Below are 7,210 nucleotides of genomic sequence, written 5' to 3'. Positions count from 1 at the left end.
ATAGTACAACAAAAAAGTTACGATTAGCGTTTTTTTTACACCTTATTTCTATCAGTTACCACTCCCACTCTAAAGAAGAACATAATATAAACCCCGCCCACCCACCCGCCTCGATTTCGGTGATTAATTTTATTTAAAAAAATAGTACTACCAAAATTTATTGCAGCAGAAAGAAGCCGAAATTTAATTAAAAGAAAAAATTAACAGTTCTAAGTTTCGAAAATGGTCAAAAATGGGCCAAAATTTGAAGAAGGGAAAAATTTCATTTTAAAAAAGTTGTATAAAAATTCTCAAAAAATTCAGAGATGTATATCTCGACGTGTTGATGTCAAAAATATAGCGTGCTTATGTTCATCGCACATTATTTTCAAAATACTCGTCTTCAAAATCACAATTTTTAAAAAATTCAAACATTTCCATATTTCAACGGCCGATTCTGGAAAAACGGTTGGAATTATTAAAGAAACGAGGTCAGAAGTGGGTTCTAGAGCTCGAAATCTACAAGAAAATGTATTTAGTTCAGTAATAGTAATAGTAATATATATTTGTGTCACCATACAAAATATTTACACACGTCATAAAATAACACTATGCAACACTAAAAAATTCACAGAAAGTTCAGATAGTGTTTGAGGTTGGGTATACTCCATACTCTAAAGAAAAAAATGTTTTATACTCATATCACATCACAAAACATAGATAACGGGTGTTTTGTTTTTCTTACTTTTTGGGACACTTGATTGCATTTAATCGTAAAAATATCGCTTTTATGTATCCACCCATGCTTGCAGACTTCTGTTGATGTCTTCAGAGGGATACCGCGAGATCTGGCTACAATAGGAATGCCAATCGTTCGAAAAAAAAGACATTTTCTAATGAAAAATGAAGTATTGTTTTATTAATTTTGTATGATTTCAAAAAATTCAATAAACACATTCCATTGTGATACCTGATGTGATAGGTTGGGTACATATACTCCATATACTAAAGAAAAAAATGTTTTATACCCATATCACATCATAAAACATAGATAACGGGTGTTTTGTTTTTCTTACTTAATGGGACACTTGATTGCATTTAATCGTAAAAATATCGCTTTTATGTATCCACCCATGTTTGCAGACTTCTGTTGGTGTCTTCAGAGGGATACTGCGAGATTTGGCTACAATAGGAATGCCAATCGTTCGAAAAAAAAGACATTTTCTAATGAAAAATGAAGTATTGTTTTATTAATTTTGTATGATTTCAAAAAATTCAATAAACACTTTTCATTGTGATACCTGATGTGATAGGTTGGGTACCTATACTCCATATGCTAAAGAACAAAATGTTTTATACCCATATCACATCATAAAACATAGATAACGGGTGTTTTGTTTTTCTTACTTTTTGGGACACTTGATTGTAGTTAATCGTAAAAATATCGCTTTTATGTATCCACCCATGCTTGCAGACTTCTGTTGGTGTCTTCAGAGGGATACTGCGAGATCTGGCTACAATAGGAATGCCAATCGTTCGAAAAAAAAAGACCTTTTTCAATGAAAAATGCAGTATTGTTTTATTAATTTTGTATGATTTCAAAAAATTCAATAAACACTTTTCATTGTGATACCTGATGTGATAGGTTGGGTACCTATACTCCATATACTAAAGAAAAAAATGTTTTATACTCATATCACATCACAAAACATAGATAACGGGTGTTTTGTTTTTCTTACTTTTTGGGACACTTGATTGCATTTAATCGTAAAAATATCGCTTTTATGTATCCACCCATGCTTGTAGAATTCTGTTGGTGTCTTCAGAGGGGTACTGCGAGATCTGGCTACAATAAGAATGCCAATCGTTCGAAAAAAAAGACCTTTTTTAATAAAAAATGAAGTTTTGTTTTATTAATTTTGTATGATTTCAAAAAATTCAATAAACACTTTTCACTTTGAAACCTGATGTGATACGACTCTTTCAAGCACAATCCTCAATTGAGTTTGAGGTAAGAAATGTTAACTACATACTGTGCATTCTGTGAATTTTATTTTTTTTTAATTTGTTGCATAGTGTAATTAACAAAAGCTTAATACTAAATCATTACTAACAAAGGAAAAGCACACTAGTTTTGCATTGATTTCATAAATTGAAAATCAATCAGTTTCGAAAGTGATCAAAAATGGGTCGAAATTTGAATAAGTAATTGTTAAGATAAGACTGATTTTGGCAAGTCACATACCTCTAACCAAATAAGAGTGGGTGGGTGGGGCTAGTACTTGCAACGATAAGACTGAACAATATTAAGAGTTGCAAATGGAATGAAAAGGGTTAAGGTGGGCGGGGCTATTGCTTTCCTATAAATCATTCTAGGAGAAAGTCAAATTTAGCCCCACCCACCCACCCACCCGTTTTCTCATTTTTTTTCCTTCTGAAATAAGAAATATATCTTATGACAAATAATACAAATTACGATTAGCGCTTTTTTTCAGCCTAATTTCGATCAGTTCCCACTTCCACTCTCCAAAAGAACGTATACCTAAACTCCGCCCACTCACCCGCCTCTATTACGGTGATTAATTTTATCTGCTCTGAGTGAAAGGTGGACCTTATGCATAAAATTAGTCGCTCTAATGAGAAGAGGGAGGGTGGGCGGGGCTAGTACTTTGTAAGATAAGACTGATTTTGGCAAGTAATCTACTCTCTAAGAAAAAAGAGGGCGGATGGGCGGGGTTAGTACTTGCCATGATAAGACTGAACAATATTAAGAATAGTAACTGGAATGAAATGGGTTAGGGTGGGCGGGGCTATTGCTTGCTTATAAAACATTCTAGGAAAAAGTTAAACTTAGCCCCACGCACCCAACCGTTTTCTCATTTTCTTTTCTTCTGAAATAAGAAATTAATCTAAATAATACACCAACAAAAAAATGTCTTCTATATGCTGACGACCTAAAAATCTTTAGAAAAATAACAACATTTTCTGACCACCTTCTCCTTCAAGCTGATCTTTATAAATTAGAACAAGCATGCAATGTAAAAGGGTTGTCGCTGAATCTTCCTAAATGTAGTGTAATGACATATTCTCTAAAGCATATCAATAGTATATATGACTATAAAATTGGCGGCTTCATTTTGAAACGTGTTTCCACTGTGAGAGATTTAGGCATTATATTTGATCAAAAATTATCCTTCATTAATCATTATGATGAGATATTTTCCTCATCAATTAGGGCGTTAGGATTTATCATTCGTAATTGCAAAAGCTTTCAACTTAATAGTACTCTCCTTAGTTTGTATACTTCATTTGTTAGATCAAAACTAGAGTATGGTTGTGTTATTTGGTCCCCAGGGTACGATGTTCATTGTCTCAAATTAGAAAAGTTACAAAGGAAATTTTTAAAATTCCTCCATTTCAAATCATTTAGCTATTACCCTTGTAGAGGTTTTCCTCAAAATGAGCTTTTGGTACTCTTTTCCATTCAAAGCTTGGAAAAGAGGAGAGAAACTTTGTCTCTCTGTTTTCTTTTTAAATTGGTGAATGGTGTTGTAAATTCAAGTGCTTTAGTTGAAAAATTATGCTTTCTAGTTCCCCGGTCAAACATTAAAAACCCTTTATGTTTTTATACTGAAATTTCTAGAACTAATGTACATGTGTTCTCGCCCATTACAACTATGTGCAGAATTTATAATAATTATCGGAATAAATTTGATATCTTCAATTGTAGTTTACGCCAGATCAAAAATGCACATCTATAACAGTCTCCTAATTTTTAACTATTTAATTATGCATTTCCAAAAATCTAAGTTAGCCCTAATATACCACCCTAATAATTGGTTTATCTGTAGGGGTGGTCAACAATAATAATAATAATAATAATAATAATAATAATAATTACGATAAGCGCTCTTTTTACAGCCTAATTTCGATCACTTCCTACTTCCACTCTCCAAAAATCATATATCTAAACTCCGCCCACTTACCCGCCTCCATTTCGGTGATTAAGTTTTTCTGCTCTGAATGAAAGGTGGATCTTATGTAGAAATAAAATTAGTCGCTAGAATGAGAAGAGGAAGGGTGGGCGGGGCTAGTACTTGTTAAGATAAGACTGATTTTGGCAAGTAATATTCTCTCTAAGAAAATAGAGGGTGGGTGGGCGGGGCTAGTACTTGAGATGATAAGACTGAACATTATTAAGAGTAGTAACCGGAATGAAATGTGGGGGGACTATTGCTTGTTTATTATAAAACACTGTAGGAAAAAGTTATGTCACTAAGGAATATGATAACAAATTGACAAAGTCATACATGCTGTGATGTAATTTATTTTTTTCTCTTCTAAAATAAGAAATAAATCTTACAACAAATACTACAACAAAAAAGTGACGATTACCACTTTTTTACACCTCATTTCTATCAGTTACCACTCCCACTCGAGAAGAACATATAATAAATCCCGCCCACCCACCCGCTTATATTTCAGTGATTAATTTTATATAAAAAAATAGTACTACCAAAATTTATTGCAGCAGAAAGGAGACGAAATTTATTTAAAACAAAAATTAACATTTTTAAGTTTCGAAAAAGGTCAAAAATGGGCCAAAATGTGAAGGAGGGAAAAATTTCATTTGTAAAAAAGTTGTCTAAAAATTCTCAAAAATTCAGGGATGTAGATCTTGACGTGTAGATTCCAAAAATATAGTGTGTTTAGGTTCATCGCGCAACATTTTCAAAATGTTTGTGTTTAAAATCAAATTTTTTTTAAATTCCAAAATTCTCGATATTTCAACGACCAATTCTGGAAAACGGGTTGGAGTTATTAAAGAAACGTCGGAACTGAGTTCTAGAGCTAGAAATCTACAAGAAAATGTATTTAGTTCAGTTTCAAAAATGGTGAAAAATGGGTCGAAATTTGAAGAAATATTTGTTAAGATAAGACTGATTTTGGCAAGTGATATACCTCTAAGAAAATAGAGGGTGGGTGGGTGGGGCTAGTTCTTGTAACGATAAGACTGAACAATATTAAGAGCAGTAACTGGAATGAAATGGGTGAGGGTGGGCGGGGCATTGCTTGCCTATAAATCACTATAGGAAAAAGTTAGACTATGCCCCACCCACCTACATGTTTTCTATTTTTTTTTCTGAAATAAGAAATTATTCTTATGACAAATAATACAACAACAAAAAAATTACGATTAGCGCTCTTTTTACAGCCTAATTTCGATCAGTTCCCGCTTCCACTCTCCAAAAGAATATATACCTTAACTCCGCCCACTCGCTCACCTCCATTTCGATAATTAATTTTATCTTTTCTGAATGAAAGGTGGATCTTATGCAGAAATAAAATTAGTCGCTAGAATGAGAAGAGGGAGAGTGGGCGGGGCTAGTATTTGTTAAGATAACACTGATTTTGGCAAGTAATATACTCTCTAAGAAAATACAGGGCGGGTGGACGGAGCTAGTACTTGATTACTATAAAAGACTGTGGGAGAAAGTTGTCACTAAGGAACATGATAACAAAGAGACAAAGACATACATAGAGTCTTGTAATTTATTTTTTTCTCTTTTGAAATAAGAAATAAATCTTATAACAAATAGTACAATAAAAAAGTTACGATTAGCGCTCATTTTACACTTTACTTCTATGAGTTACCACTCTCACTCTAAACAAGAACCCCGCCCACTCACCCGCCTCTATTTCAGTGATTAATTTTATAAAAAAAATTGTACTACCAAAATTTATTGCAGCAGAAAGAAGACGAAATTTATTTAAAAGAAAAAATTAATAGCTTTAAGTTTCTAAAAAATTGAAGAAGTAAAAAATTTCACTTTTAAAAAAGTTGTCTAAAAATTCTCAAAAAATTCCAAAAATTTCGATATTTCAACGGTGGATTCTGGAAAAACGGTTGGAGTTATCAAAGAAAGAACGTCGGAAGTGGTTCTAGAGTTCGAAATCTACAAAAAAAAATACATCTGTTTAGTTAAGTTTTGAAAATGGTGAAAATGGACCGAAATTTAAAGAATTCGAAAAAATTCACATTTGAAAAAGTTGATCAAACATCAAAAAAAAAAATATGGGAATATAGATTTCGGTGTGCTGCTTCCAAATGGACAGCGTGTTTATGTTCATCTACCAACATTTTCGAAATGTTCGGAATTAAAATAAAAATTTTTGAAAATTCCAAAAATTTCTATATTTCGAAGTCGATTCACAAAAACCGCGTAGACTTCGAAAATGGTCAAAAAGGTGTCGAAATTTGAGAAAGAGGGGAGTAGTGTAAAAATTTCCCCTTTGAAAAAGTTGTCCAAAAATCCACAAAAAATTTTGGAATATATATCTCGACGAACTGCTTCCAAAAATATAGCGTGTTTATGTTCATCGAGCAAAATTTTCGAAATACTCAGGATTAAAGTGAGAATTGTTAAAAATTTCAAAAATTCGATTTTTCAAAGTAACTTCTGTAGCTCAAAATCTACAAGAAAATGTATTTAGTTAAGTTTCGAAAATAATTACTTCTTAGATTGTCAAACTGCATTTTTAACTTTCTCTGACATTATTCACGGCATTTTGTGTTGTACCAACTGTACAAAAAATTTGTCTATAGCTCGTTCGCGAAATGCCTTCGACGCTAAAGTTCCAGTTACACAAGTAACGACTTTTGCTGGAACACTTACACAAGAGCATTTTTTTAGGAATACCTCTGGCTGTGAGAAATTCCGAGAAATATTTAGTTGCACATCGGCAGTCTCTCAATGGACTAGTTTATATTTAAAAACGTGATCAGTTGGACTTGTAAGGTGCATACATAAGAATGCGTGTGTAAACTGCCAATGACCCTTTTTTTTAATTATCCTTATCAAATATAATATTGATATTTACAGTGAATAAACACTTCAGGGAATAGTAAATATTATAAAAGAAAAACATAATCCGTCGGTTCACATTATTTGGAATTTTTCGTGTGAATAATGGTTACAAGGAATTTCCATATTTTAAAGATCTCTAAGCGGTTTTATAACATTAATAACGGTCAAAAACGCTATCCATCTGTTAATTCTTTTTATTAATTGCATTAAAATGTTTTTATTAATTTTGTGTAATTAGCACACTTCGATCAAATTTTTTTTAAAATACACAGTTATTGCAACGTTTATCTTAATATGCGATTATATAATTATGCAAAGCAGATCAAGAAAAAACCAGAAAGAGAAGAAAAGAATACAAAAAT

This window comes from Zophobas morio, unplaced genomic scaffold (assembly GCF_036711695.1).
Source record: "Zophobas morio isolate AGI-343-1 ecotype UQ-CSIRO unplaced genomic scaffold, CSIRO_AGI_Zmor_V1 ptg000022l, whole genome shotgun sequence".
In the NCBI taxonomy this organism is placed as follows: Eukaryota; Metazoa; Arthropoda; class Insecta; order Coleoptera; family Tenebrionidae; genus Zophobas; species Zophobas morio.
Note: the sequence above shows the minus strand (reverse complement) of the source record.